This window comes from Suncus etruscus, chromosome 15 (assembly GCF_024139225.1).
Source record: "Suncus etruscus isolate mSunEtr1 chromosome 15, mSunEtr1.pri.cur, whole genome shotgun sequence".
In the NCBI taxonomy this organism is placed as follows: Eukaryota; Metazoa; Chordata; class Mammalia; order Eulipotyphla; family Soricidae; genus Suncus; species Suncus etruscus.
The window spans coordinates 54,834,008-54,848,800 of record NC_064862.1 but is presented as its reverse complement, the minus strand read 5'-3'; the positions used below and the strand labels follow the sequence as shown (position 1 = coordinate 54,848,800).

At 43.1% G+C, this 14,793-nt stretch overlaps 1 non-coding gene across 1 annotated transcript; it reads left to right on the top strand.

The window, feature by feature from the left end:
• The first annotated feature begins 6,952 nt into the window (after nucleotides 1-6,952).
• On the top strand, nucleotides 6,953-7,059 carry LOC126031549 (U6 spliceosomal RNA). The gene has a single exon (XR_007503382.1). It is a non-coding gene; the product is annotated as a U6 spliceosomal RNA (small nuclear RNA).
• The last annotated feature ends 7,734 nt before the right edge of the window (nucleotides 7,060-14,793 follow it).

Below are 14,793 nucleotides of genomic sequence, written 5' to 3'. Positions count from 1 at the left end.
TTGATATAAAGATTTATATCATTTCTTTTCATGCTATAGGTATGGATACATAAAATTCTTAATTTCCCCATGTAAAAATTGCAGCAATGGAATGATTGCAATAAAGATTTAAATATTTGGGGGGCTCTCCCCAGCAGTGATCAAGAGACCCAGGGTTCCTTTCTGGTCATTCACAGTCACATATATGTGGTGTTTTTCAGGCTCTACTGTGCCACGAATGACCCGAGCACACCAGCAGCATTTGGGAGTCTCCAGCACTGCACCTAGGATTGGGGAAATTATGTGGTGCCAGGGATTGGCCCATGGTCAGTCATATCCAAGGCAAGCAGCTCAACCTCAGTGTCATCACAATAGCCCCAAAGACAAAATATTTATAAGCTCATCATATATTTTGCTAAATCATATCCACAAAGGATTGGCCAGCAGCAGAGGACCAAGATACCTATTATACTGAAATCTCACATCACTGTTTTAACAACTCAAATCTGCTAACTGATAATACCTTTGAATACTGGCTATAAAGCAAACGAGTGATATCACTTTTTCCCACTCTCCTACTGCAACCCTTAGGGGAAAAAGTTATCTCTGGGTTGTCAGATTTAGGGTTCTTGCTGCTATTTCTTAAGGATTTTAGCACAATTCCTCTGGAAGAACCTTCAAGAATATCTAGTGTGATGATAAAAAACAGTTTGAGATCCCAGAACTTGTGATAATCTAAAAAAATAGACCCTATTTCCAGGAAAAAGAATAAGTTGTGTATATGAAATTATTTGGTAATCCATTTCTAAATGTTCTAATTAGTATTTAGATGTTTTGCAAACCTACAATGAAAAAATGTATCCTGTTCCAACAACTCTATTCTACAAGGGAAAAAATCTGGCCAGATAACACTCTTGGTTAAAACTGAAAAGAAACATATTTCTCTCCCTCTTAATTTTTTTCACTTATTTTTAAAGGCCTTTGGCAAAAAAAAAAATTTTTTTTGAGAAAAAAAGCAGGTAATGGTTTGCTGGTATGTGGCTTTGGTATTTATTTTTCTGCTTTAAGTATATCTTTTCATTTTAAAAACAGCTTGAAAACACAGCCTTTTTGAAAGCTGTCACTGACACAACTCAGAACCTGCAGCCATCTCAAAACCAGGGCAGAAAAGGCAGTGGGGGCAGGAAGAGCCCTGTGATGGGTGAGAACCAAGGTCTCCCTCACTCATGCTGAAACCCAAGCCCAGAGTTTCATTTTGTGTGTCTGTAAAATGGGTCCTTATCCAGCTATTTAGGAAAAGAACTATGGAGGGGGGAGGAGGGTATTTGAGGATGTTTTATTGGTGCCAGAGTTGTCTGTAGAGGGTTGGAGGAGTTTGTGAATAGTATATGTGTGACTGTGGGTTGTATGTGATTGTGGGAGGTGTTTGTATCTATGGATCAGGATCATGTGTGTGACTGTGAGTTGTGTATGGCTGTGGTTGTGTGTGACTGTGGGTTGTCCTTGTGGCTGTAGGTTGTGTGTGTGGCTGTGGGTTGTATGTGTGGCTGCAGGTTGTGTGTTTGTGGCTGTGAGTCTTCTGTGTGACTATGAATCATGTGTGGCTGTGGATTGTGTGTTGTTTTGGATTGTGTGTCTGACTGTTCATTTGTGTGACTGCAAGTCATGTGTGGTTGTGGATTGTGTGTAGCTATGGGTTGTTACCCCTCCCCTAATTTTCTGTTTATCACACCTGGATGGTCAGACCTATCCACACCTGGGAAGGGCTGCTGTTTGGAATAGAGGATAATAAGGCTGGCTATAGGGAGGAGAAAGGGAGATGCAGTAAGGAGGGAAGTCTGACATAGGATGAATGCAGAGCAGCAGGAAAGAAGGCTGCTTAGCTTAGAAGCCATATGAGATATGCACATGGCAGTTAAGGCCTTGTAATAAATCTGGATTTCTCCTGAAATTTCAATTAACTGTCTGTGAAATCATTTATCTGCCATTACCCTGCTACCTATAGACCCACTGGATGTAGGGACTGCAGATGTTGTGGATAGAGGTAGGCAGTGAGCCTAGGCAGATGTAGGAGTCAAGAGTGACTGTTCTTTTTCTACAGGTAACAAGTCCTCACTCCAGCCTGCAAACCACTGTTCCCTGAAAACTCAGGTAGTGGGGACAATTTCCATGCTTGAAGATCAAGTGGGCATTGGGTGCAGTCTGGTGGCTGCCCATAGAACTGCAGGGCCAGTGCTGGTAATGGCTGTCTCCCTGGATCTCCACAGGGGAGATGGTGGTGAGCTAGTCCAGAGGGCATAGGGGCAGAGACACTCCCCTGCAGTCACTCCATTCAGCTCCCAGCCACATCTGCCCCAAAATGTGAAGAGTGGCAGAAGCTGCAAATGAAAGGAATTTTATTTGCATCAAGCTAGGACTTGTGCCCTGAGGAGGCATCAGAGAGCACTTACTGGGCAAAACCAACCTGAGCCCAGGAGGATCACAGGGCAGCATGTCCAGTCTCCCAGACTCTCAGTCCAGGAGAGTCAGGGGAAATGGTGGAAATTGAGAAATCTAAAACCTAAAGAGATTCACAAAGAAAAATGAAGCAATGTTAAGTGTCCACTGCATTTCAAGAGTAGTTCAACCTTGGTGAAAAGCAAAAAAAATGGAAGGAAGGAAGGGAGGGAGGGAGGGAGGGAGGGAGGGAGGGAGGGAGGGAGGGAGGGAGGGAGGGAGGGAGGGAGGGAGGGAGGGAGGTGAGAGGGAGGGAAAGAAGGAAGGAAGGAAGGAAGGGAGGCAGGTGGGAGGAAGGGAGGAAGGAAGGAAGCAAGGAAGGCAGGCAGGTGGGAGGGAGGGAAAGAAGGGAAAGAAGGAAGGAAGGAGGGAGGAAGGGAAGGAAGGAGGAAATGAGGGAAGAAAGGAAGGGAAGGAGGAAGGGAGGAAGGAAGGGAGGTCACAGATGAGGCTAGATAGAGCTCCAGATGCCCAGAATTCAACACTAGCAGAAGAATTTCTTTCTCTTTGTCTGCAAGGTAATTTGCAGATAGATGATAGGCATTTTAGAAAATGCAGGTGCCTGCCTTTTTACCATGAAGGCCAATTAAAGGCTTTCCATTTAAAAGGCAGACTCCTAAGAAATACCTCTGAGAACAATGAAGATCATAAAATGCAGAAAAAGAATCTGGAAGTGATCATAAGCTTTTGAGCAAAGTTGGGGAAAGGGCCAAGGGCCAAGTAGGAGGGAATAGACTCCACTGGGTGAGATTAGGGGGTATGGGAGCCAATAGTCAGGCACCCAGTCCCCGTAGGACCTCTCAGGCACCAACTGTAAAGTAGAGAAAATAACAGTACTTTGGCTCATAGGGTAGTCATTAAGATTGAATGTATTAATATATGTAAAGTAATTAAAACAGTGCTAGCTCTTAAGTGCTCAATGACTGTTGGCTGCTCTGATTATAATGATTATTAATAGAGTATTATATAGGCTCCAAAATAACAGGGACTTGTTCGCCTTGTTTTCATGGCACCCTAGGACTTCCGGCACACAGGAGGAAACTCAATAAACACTGAACAATCAAATTAAATGTCAGGCTTAGCTGGTAACAAATTATGAGCCCCATCAGCCTGCCGGCAGACCTGCCCCATTAAAGCACTCAACTAACTGCTCTTTCCTTCCCACAGCCATGTCTCAAGAACCTTTGGATGTGTGAGCTCCCAAGTCTCAAGGACCCCCTCAAGTCTTTGTCTAAGAGCCTGTCTTATCTGAACTTGCCAAGCCCTCACCAGATCTCCCCATTGTTGAGCCCACAACCTGGCTCTAAACCCAAATCCTAAAATTTTACAGGTAGGGGTTTATAACCAGCCAATTGGCATCATGGCTGATGGTCATAAACTTCATTACTTTGACCTCAGTTTCCACACCTAAAGAAGAAACTAAGACAACAATACCCGCTTCTGGAGTGTAAACTGTACCATGGCTCTAGGATCCTTGTGCTTGGAGCCAACAGGATGAAACCAAGTGCTGACAGATAATCAGGATCAACAGCCTGCTACGGTGCATCAACCAGTAGTCAATAAACCAGACTACAAATGATGGTCAATAAACCTGACTATGACTGATGGTCAATAAAAAGTTGACTGTGAGAATTCAGGGTTATTATATTCTACTAGTCATGGTCTCTATGACCAGGTCCATGTAGCTAGGTCCACGGAAGCTAATCAAAAGAAGAAATCAAACATGGAGCCAGAGGGAAGCAGGAACACATGATTTTCTCAAGATGGTGAAAAGCAGATCAAGGTACCTGAACAAGAGGATGGCTAAACACTGAGGCATATGTGCTGATTCTCTTAGGGAAAGTCAGTTTCATGCAGGAGCTAGGCCCAAGTCATCTCAGGAAAGTTGTTCGACTTCTTTGCCCTGGGTCCTGCATTTCAATAGGCAGTTCTTCCTGAATGCCAGGTCTGGCATATCTCCAACACTTGAGATAAACATAGGGCTGTCTATCCTTTCTTCCTTCCTCTTTCCCTCTCTCTCTCCCTCCCTCAATTTCTCTCTCCCTCCATTTCTCCCTTCTTTAGTGTCTCCCTCCCTCTCTTCCTCACTCCCTTCCTTCATTTCTCTCTCCCTCCCTTTCTTCCTTTCTTTCTTCCTTCCTCTATCCCTTCCTTCCTTTCTTCCTTTCTGCCTCTCTTCCTTCCTTCCTTTCTTTCTGCCTCTCTTCCTTCCTTTCTTCCTTCTTTTTTTCCTTCCTTCATTCCCCTTCTTTCTACAGTCTGGCAGTATCATGACAGTCCCATAAAAACACTAGAGGGACCATTTGGCCAGTAAGAGCCTAGTGATTAAAATCATGAGCCTCAAGTCTATTTCTCCAACAGAGAGCAAAATTTGATAATAAAGCAGAGTTGTGGTGGCATACTAAGGAAAGTTGTTTGTTGGAGCCTAATGGGCATGATATAAAGGCCATGGCCTCAGAGACCAGGAGATAGGTTTATTAATTGGATTAAAGGCAGGAGTTGGGGCAGGGGCTACTGCAGAATGTGAGTGGCTTATCAGCATGAAAGAGATCAGACCACCCACAGAGCAGCCAAGAAGCCACTCAGAAATAAAAGCATAAAAAGAGCTACTGGTAGTGGGTGCCCCGCCTCCCACATATTGATCCATAATCTTGGCTTTTTTTCTTCACTTGAAAAAACAACCAGGGAAAGTTTTGAAGGACAGAATCCAGATGCTAAAATTTTTAGTTCAAGAGGGTAAGTCTGGAATGATGAGACTAGAGCGTCACTTCATAATTAGTTAGCAACCATCAGATGCCTGAATGGAGCCAATCATGTGTTTTATAAATATATTGATTGTAGCGGGCCTCCCTTCTTTGAAGCAGTACATAAAGGAAGGAAAGATGGTCGCATTTTGCATCAAACTTACAGGAGAGCTGACAATCCATCAGTCACTCATAACAAAAACTGAGGACCTATTATAATAGGTACCACGTTTCTGGACTCAGATTGGGAGAAACAGGGAGACATTTTGCAGATTTCATATTGTAGATTTCATTTTATCTACTAAGTTTTTCAGTCACGTTATTTAAGTGTGGAGTTTTCTGGATGTGTTCTCTTCAGCTTGATCTATTCTTTATTTGAGGTGTATGAGCATCCTCCATATTAGTACTCTAAACTCCTTGTCTGAGAGGTTGACTATGTAGTAGGTACTTTCTGGGTCATCAGAGCTGCCATCTTCAGTCTCTGTGCATGCAATGTTTCCCTATTGACATACTTGTAGTGGAGTTTTTATTGTGTGTCATGGTGAATTTCATGGGCTAGGAGATGCCTGCAGCAGTGGAGCAAAGCAGAGCTGCCATGCTCCTTATGGGATTAAGTTCACTGGGATCTTCCTTAGTAGTCTCCTGCAGAGATCAGGAAGCCAAAAAAGGAGGGATGCAGAGGTTTTTAAAGGCACCAGGCAGGAAATGGTACCCGCCTTCTGGGCTGGGACCTCCTACCTGCCCAGGCGAACCTTGATGGAATTAAGTCCTTGATGGGATTAAGTCCTTGATGGAATTAAGTTCACTGGAGTCTTCCTCAGCAGTCTCACGCAGGGATCAGGAAGCCACATTGTAGATTTCAATTTATCTACTCTGGGTCGTCTTTTTCAGACATGAATCCTGTATTTCATCTGGAGAAGAGAGCATATTTCTTCAAGTTCAGAGAATGTCATTCATTTCCAAGACCACACACAGCCTGTGAGCAGGGGAGAGTTGATCACAAAGCAAACACTGACAGAGTAAAGTCTTCTCTCCATTTATCCTAATAGGTAAAAATCATTCATACTAATGGAAATTAAAGGTAAAATATCAATAGCCATTGTAGCAATATCTAATCATAGTACTTCCTAAGTGTGGGGTGTTACCCCTGGAACTTCTTTCCTCCAGCAATCACCAAAGAAAGCAGAGCGAGGGTCCCTAAGACTGGGTGGTGCAGCCACCAGGCCCTTTCTGAAGCCATGGTTAGGGTCTCCAAGATGGTAAATCTAACTGGGTTCAGAAATATGTCTTTGTTCCTAGAAATGAATATACCCTAGGAACCCAAAAACACCAAGCAGAAAAGCCCTCTGCATTCCTATATTTGTCGCAGCACTATTTACAATAGCCAAAATCTGGAAATAACCCAAGTTAAGAATAAATGAGTGGCTAAAAAAAAAACTGGTAGTGTTTGTCTACCATGATAGACAAATACTAATCAGCTGTTAGGAAAAATAAAGTCATGAAATTTGTTTATACATAAATGGACATGGAGATTATTATGCTGAGTGAAATGAGTCAGAGGGAGAGAAATAGAATAATCTTTATTTTTTGGGTATAAGAAATATTTTGGGTATAATAAAAATAATAGTATGATGATAATACACAGAGGCAATAGAGAAAAGGATCAGGAGGACCAGTCTATGGCAGGAAGCTTGCCATGAAAAGTGGTGAATGCATTAAGAATAGTGATGATGGTGCTTGCTTCGGCGGCACATATACTAAAATTGGAACGATACAGAGAAGATTAGCATGGCCCCTGCGCAAGGATGACACACAAATTCGTGAAGCATTCCATATTTTTCGTAGTATCTGTTCAAAAAAAAAAAAAGAATAGTGATGGCTGCTGGTGGGAATGCCATTTAGTCCAGCCTTTATGGAAAACAATATGGAGATTCCTCAAAACCTGGAAATTGAGCTCCCATATGATCCAGCTATACCACTCCTAGGGATAAACCCTAGAAACACAAAAACACAACATAAAAATCCCTTCCTCATACCTATATTCATTGCAGCACAATTTACAATAGCCAGACTCTGGAAACAACCAAGATGCCCTTCAACAGATGAATGGCTAAAGAAACTGCGGTACATATATGTACACAATGGAATATTATGCAGCCATGAGGAGAGATGAAGTCATAAAATTTTCCTATACATGGATGTACATGGAATCTATTATGCTGAGTGAAATAAATCAGAGGAAGAGAGATAGACACAAAATAGTCTCACTCATCTATAGATTTTAAGAAAAATAAAAGATATTTTTGTAATAATTTTCAGAGACAATAGAGATGAGGGCTGGAAGATCCAGCTTATGATATGAAGCTCACAAAGAGTGGTGAGTGCAGTTAGAGAAATAACTACACTGACAACTATCATAACAATGTGAATGAATGAGGGAAATAGAAAGCCTTTCTCAAATACAAGAGGGGGGTAGGGAGGAGGGAGATTTAGGGCACTGGTGATGGGAATGTTGCACTGGTGAAGGTGGGTGCTCTTTATATGACTAAAACCCAAATATAATCATGTTTGTAATTAAGGTGTTTAAATAAAGATATAAATTTTTTTAAATATTTATAGCTGAAAAAAAGGGTAGTGAATGGTCCACAGTGACAGTAATGTTTGGAATTGGACATTCTAGACAAGAACTGGGAGCTGAAAGTGATATATATAATACCCCTTAATTAGCAACAGTGTGATATATATAATACCCCTTAATTAGCAGTAGTATAATTAGCAATACTGCAAACTAAAGTATCAAAAAAGAAGAGAGAGAGAGAGAGAGAGAGAGAGAGAGAGAGAGAGAGAGAGAGAGAGAGAGAAAAGTAAAATGCCTGTACCAGAGGCAGGCAGGGAAGGATGGTTGGGAGAGAAACTGGGGACATTGGTGGTGGGAACTGTGCTCTGCATTGCAAACCAAAGTGTCTAAACAAGAAAATAAGGGAAAAAGAAAGAGAAGGAAAATGTATGTCCCAGAGACAGAAAGGGAAGAGGGCATCAGGGAGGATGAGAGAAAACTAGTGACATTGGTGGCAGGAAATGTGCACCGGTAAAGATTGTTGTGAATTGCATGACTGTAACTCCATCATGAACAACTTTATCTGTGGAAAATAAACCACTGTATTATGAACAACCTTCTAACCATGATGTTTGAATAAAAAAATTAAAATAAATTTAAAAATACAAAGGTGATTCAATGCACACACACAAAAATAAATGTGTCTCCATGTTGGGGTCACTGTTCAGTGGGTCGGGGACTTACCTAGCATCTGGCTGACCAGGTTCAATCTCTGGTACTCCATAGTTCCTTTGAATCTCATTGGGAGTGATTCTTGAGTACAGAGACAGGAATGAACCCTAAACTTGGTTCCCCCACCCACAAAAAATCATTAAACAAAAAAAGATTTTGGTCTACTTTATTTATGGTCTCCAATATTCAGAAAAGCACCAGCCTAGCATGCAGGACTTGAGAAAATAGTCCTTGAATGGACTGACTGTTCATCTCTAGACTTGCTCACATCTAGGACATTTATGGTTCCTTTCCTCTTTCAGAGCTCTCATCTGGGGAGATGTGTAGGAGTGTCCAGTCCTCTGAAAAGAGACTTTATGTCCTCGGGTCTAATTGAAAGATTAAAAGAAAACCTCCAACTAGATGGTCTATTTATAGATTCAACAGTTAAATCAAGCCATATTCTTAAGCATATGGGACACAAACCTTGTATAAATCAAAGACTTAATCTAAGTTAAGCTTCCTTGCTGAGAACTGGAGCTGGAGATGTGTGTAATTAACATCAGCCAGTTGGCAGCAGCTGCTCTGGCTGACAGTCCATGCCCTGGACAACCTCCTTGTGATTTCCATAAAGTTCTATCGGTGGCTCTTTCTGTTAGCACTTCCCCCTCTGACTTTGCACTGAACATCACAAAACTCCAACCCCACTGCCCTCTTTGTCCTTTCCCAACAGATCAAAAATGCCAGGAGATCCTGTGTGCCTGCAGTTTCCCCTTATTACCTTTGGACATAGCTTCACATATACCCTCTTTGTGAGAACTTCTCCCTCACCTGGCTTAATTCTGTGAGTTCCACAGAAGTCCCACTCCCTTCCCAGGTTTCTCTGTTTCCTAGTACATATCACCACATATTCATGCTCTTTCTTCCCCCCTATATCAGGCATCTAAAGGAAAATACTCTGCTTTAAAAGAGAAATGGTGCCCTCCATTCCAACACTTAGAACAGTGTCTTGCATGTTTTAGATGCACAACACCTAATTATTTCATTAACTCATGGATGAATTAGTTGATTGAAGATGTGACTGATTTAGTGGCTATTTAACTCATTCAGTTAAGGAGAGCCACTGGGTAATCAATTCCACTGACAATGGGAATCAGGAACAAGAAAGCGGAGACAGTGGTGAGAATGCTTGCCTTGCCTTGCCTTGCCTTGACTTGCACACAACCAACCTGGGTTCAATTCCTGGCACCCCATGTAGCTCACCAAGTACTGCCAAGAGGGATCACTGAGTATTGCTGAGTATGACCAAAACCCAATCCAACAAAAAGCTGGGATTATAATGAAATCACCAAATCAAAGACACCCTAAAACCAGATGTTGCCATATCCTCTCAGAATTACTGGTAGTGCCCTTTGGGATAAAGTTCAAGTTCATTTTCTCTTGCTTTCTAATCCCCTAATACCTCACCTTCCACTGCTCCTCTACCTTCCAGAGATCAAGAACTTCTTTCAGCTTTGCAGAGACCCCAAATTCAGTACCCAAGGCCCAGTCCATGAAAGAGATTGAGTGCTGCGTCATGGGCAGACTTGGCCTGGACAACAGCTCAGGTTCAAACCACACCCACCTCGGCACTGAGTAGCTACACATGGCAATAGGAAGAGACTTATATATTCCTCTAGCCCATAAAGTGATGCACATGGAGGGTTCAGAACCTAGTCAACATTGTTTCTGGGGATGAAGACTTGTAACAAAATGTGGGGTGATCAGAAATGAGATTAGACCACTCCCCAAGAGATGGTGAGGGGCCAACTGCAATCATGAGCCTGGGAGGAAGAACATCTGCAGTAGAAAGAACTTCAGAAATTGAAGCAAATCTAAACTCAGGGCTCAGGAAAGGACAGTCTCTCCAATACCTGGGCAGGAAGGAGCTCCAGATTCCCCCTCAATCTGCTTCTGTCTCCCCAAGCCTGATCAACTGGGGCCCATCTCAGCCCATTTTAGCAGCCCCGCTACACCACTCGCTATTTTTCTCTCTACCAACAGAAGAACCACTCTCAGTCCTGCTCTCTAACCAGGCCTCCTCCATCCCTGGGGTCTTGTCCCATTAGGGATCACTGAGAATCCTACCTGGCCGGCTCTCATACTGAAAAACTCTGAGACAAAAAGCTACTAAAGGGGCTGGAGAGATAGCATGGAGGTAAGGCATTTGCCTCACATGCAGAAGGTCAGTGGTTCAAATCCCGGCATCCCATATGGTCCCCAGAGCCTGCCAGGAGTGATTTCTGAGCGAAGAGCCAGGAGTAATCCCTGAGCGCTGCCGGGTGTGACCCCCCAAAAAAAGCCACTAGGTAATGCAGCAAGAAGGGAAATGCAGGAACTAGCAGTCCTTGGGTTGGTCTGTGGTTATTCCTACTGGGAGGTGGGGGTGAACTAGTTTCTCTCCAGTCAGTGCCTGCTTTACTCTGACCTGCTCCCAGCAGGGACAATTCTTGCCAGTAGAGAGAAGTAGGCAATGTCTAAACATGTTTTGGGTTGGAAAAACCTGGGGGAGAGTGCTACTAGCAGCTAATGGAAAGAGACCAAGCAGTGTGGACATTCTACAAGACACAATACCACCTATATTCCATAGCCAGTGGCCCTGCCCCAGATAGTAACTGTGTTTTCACCATTGCCAGCTCACAGGCAAACCACTTCATATATATCTGGGGCCAAAATAATAGCATAGCAGAGAAGGCACTTACCTTGCATTTAGCTAACAGACCCGGGTTCAGTCATTTGTCTTGCATGTAGATGACCCAGCTTCAATCCTCAGCAGCCCGTATGGTCCCCTGGACTCCACTGGGAGTGATCCCTGAGCCACTTAAGTAATGAAGCCACATAAATGGACCTAGAGAAGATGGGCACTGTAAGGCTATATGTGTTTGAGGAAGAGGGAGATAACTAGAAAAGAAAGCTGACAAGTCAGAGCAGACGAGTATAAGAACATTGGAGGGGCTAGAGCAATAGCCCAATGGGTAGGTTTCGATTCCCAGCATCCCCATATGGCCTCCTGACCCTACCAGGAGCAATTTCTGAGCACAAGTCCAGGAGTCACCCCTGAGCACTTCTGGGTGTGGCCCAAAGACAACAACAAAGAACCTGACAAAACAGCATGAGCTTGTGTGTTTAGTTCCACACACCATGAGCTTCTATGACCTGCATGCTGAAAGCATATGTTGGTTCAATGACCATGGGGAATGATTTTGAGGTGCTAATGCCAGAACAGAGAAGAACTATGCCCCAGCACTTCCATTCCTTGAAATGAGGGTGTGTGTCCACCCAGAGCCATATACAACATGTTTATTGTAGTTGATTCCAAAAGGCCCCAAAGTAGGAAATAGTGAGTGAACAAAGAAAGAAAGATCCATATGGACTCCACAGCAACCACCACAGTCACAGGTCTACATTCTAGAAAGGTGTCACGTGCCATGGCATTGGCATGGTGTGAATGTCAGAGTCTAGTGAAATGAATCTAGATGGTCCAGCTTAATCAGGTTCTCCTCAGTGACCAGCATCATAGATCATGAGCGGGGAGAGTTCATGACTGTAGGTGCAAAATGAAAGTGTTTCACAGTATGACATGTAGCCCTAAAAATCAGGCACAAAAATCAGACACAAAACATGCATTCTGTATGATTCCTTTAATGCAGTTCACAATGAGGAAGAAGGAATCAGTGAGTTACCGTCATTCTCTTTGGAGAGAGTCTACTTTGGGGGTGACAATGAGAACAGTGTCATGCCAGCAGCCTCTCTCTCTTACGATAGGTGGTGATTAGCCAGAGCTCTCTACACGTGCAGGAAATCAAGCTCTACGTGTAGATTGGGCTTTTTATTTTAATCAGACTTTAACTAAAAATAACACTTGGAGAAGTACTGGCAAATATGTGGAGCAATTAAAAACTCTATGGTGGGGGGCGGAGAGATAGCATGGAGGTAAGGTGTTTGCCTTGCATGCAGAAGGATGGAGGTTTGAATCCCAGCATCCCATATGGTCTTCTGAGCCTGTCAGGAGCTATTTCTGAGCATAGAGCCAGGAGTAACCCCTGAACACTGCCCGGTGTGACCCAAAAACAAAAACAAAAAGAATAAATAAAATTCCATGGTGCCACCAATTGAAATGCAAAGTGACAGGGCCAGGCTGGTAAAGTGTTTCTCATAAAGACAAACTTACCCTTCTAAGATGGCCTCATAATGCTACTTTTCAAGGGCCCTAGAGGCACAAAAATTCCACTTATACACAAACCTATCCACAGATACACAAATGTTTATCACAGCCTGATTCATAATCACCCCAAACTGGAGACAGTCCAAAAGTCCTTGAATGAAGAGCTAAACAAATGTGCAGTCCAGGGACTCAACTCAGCCATAAATAGAACATAATGACCACAGCAGCACCAATGAGGTGACTTGCTAAGACTTCCTGAGAGGGAAAGCCCATCTCACAACCATGTGCCCCAATGATGTGACCTTCCAGAAAGACAGAGAGTGAAGGACAGGTACCAGCCAGGGATCACCCAGCCAGACATATCTAAAACAACCAGACCTAAAAACATCCCATGTTCCTATAAGAAAAACAGGCACATTCCAAACATTAGGACATCCCTGGCTTTAGGAGATGCTCTAAAGGCTGAGTTCCCTGATGCCAGTCAAGGGCCACTGGAGCCCTTCAAATGGGGCAGGCTCAGGCCTGCTGTCTTTGTATCTTTTACAATACAGAGATAAACAAGAATCTCATGGTCTATTAACAGAAATCCTTGGGTATTGAACTGGTATCCTCTCCAAGAAAGGTAAGGTGTCCTTAGGAATGGGCAGCAGAGTGAACACACTCCTCTGTCTCATGGGAAATCATCAAGCTGGCCCAGATGTATTTTTCTCTCACTTTTCCTCACTGGATGACAACCCAGTTGTCTCCAAATCCTTGTACAAATGTTTAAAAACAGAGGAGAGCAGCAGGGCAGAAAACAGCTACCAAATCTACTCACAGATATTATCAAGCTAGAAAAACTCTTATGCTCCTGGGTGACCTCCCAGCTCCAGCTCCCAAGCATCTCAGAGTGGGAACAGAAAGTCCCTTATGTTTGATGTTTCACTTTATTTTTTTTTAAGTTTCAGGCCTGAAACCTCCTGGTGAAACCTCTCAGTTGTATCAGGCCCTGAGCTCTGTTTAGCTGAAAAACTACCTTTCTTCTCACCCCAGATTTCTCTTACCTCAAAGACAGACACACAGCAAGAACAAGAGAGCCTGTAGAGCAATAAAGTCTCTACTAGTAATTGATCTGCTCCAGGTTGCTGGTGCTTCTGATTATTACTTAAGCCAGGCAAGAATGTTAACAAGGCTGGCTCACTAGAATAAGATAAATAGATTAATGGGTGGGTGAGTATAGGGATGGATGGCTAGGTAAAGGAGTGGGGGAAGGATAAATAAGATGGATAAATAAATGAATGAGGAGAGAGATGGATGAGTGTGCGGATGGATGGGTAGATGAATGGATGATGAATAATGGTTGTTTGTATCAATGAGTAGATGATGGATGATATATTGTGTATATATAGATTAATGGATAGATGGGTAGATGGATGGATGGATGGATGTATGGATGGAGAGATGATAGATGGATATATGGGTATATTAGTGGATGGATAGATGGAAGGATGGATTGATGAGTGAATGGATAGATAGACTAGGGGGAAAGGAGGGACAGAACTAAAACAAGCCTATAAAGAGAAAGGTGATTTAATATTCATTTAATAAGTTATTTTTGGGTACCTTCTAAGAACCAGGAACTCCTTGAGGTGCTACAGAAATAGCAGTAAGAAATAATAGCAAAACCCCTCTACCTTTAGGAGAGAGATTATCAATGGTTAAATGTAATATACAGAATAGTGATTGGTATGGACTCCACAGGAGAGTAAATCTTAAAAAGAGAGGTCTTGGGACTGGCTGTAATAAGTTTTAATTTTGAGAAGTAGGGTCACAAAGGGACCCAATATGACAGTAAATTGTGGGGGCTGTTAATGTATTCAAGACGATTACTATCAAAGTATCTTTACGGGTGATGACACCTTACCCCCAATGGCAATTGGACTGGGACACACACCCTTAGACTGGGACTCACACCCCTGTAATGGACAACTGCTCTAAGTATAAAATGATAGAGCCGACAGTTAAGTGGACCCAGTAATACCAGAGCGTAACCTGTTGTTAGGTCAGGGTCCAGAGGTCCAGCCCCAACCCACTCCCAATGGCTGAACTAGCATTAGCAAGAT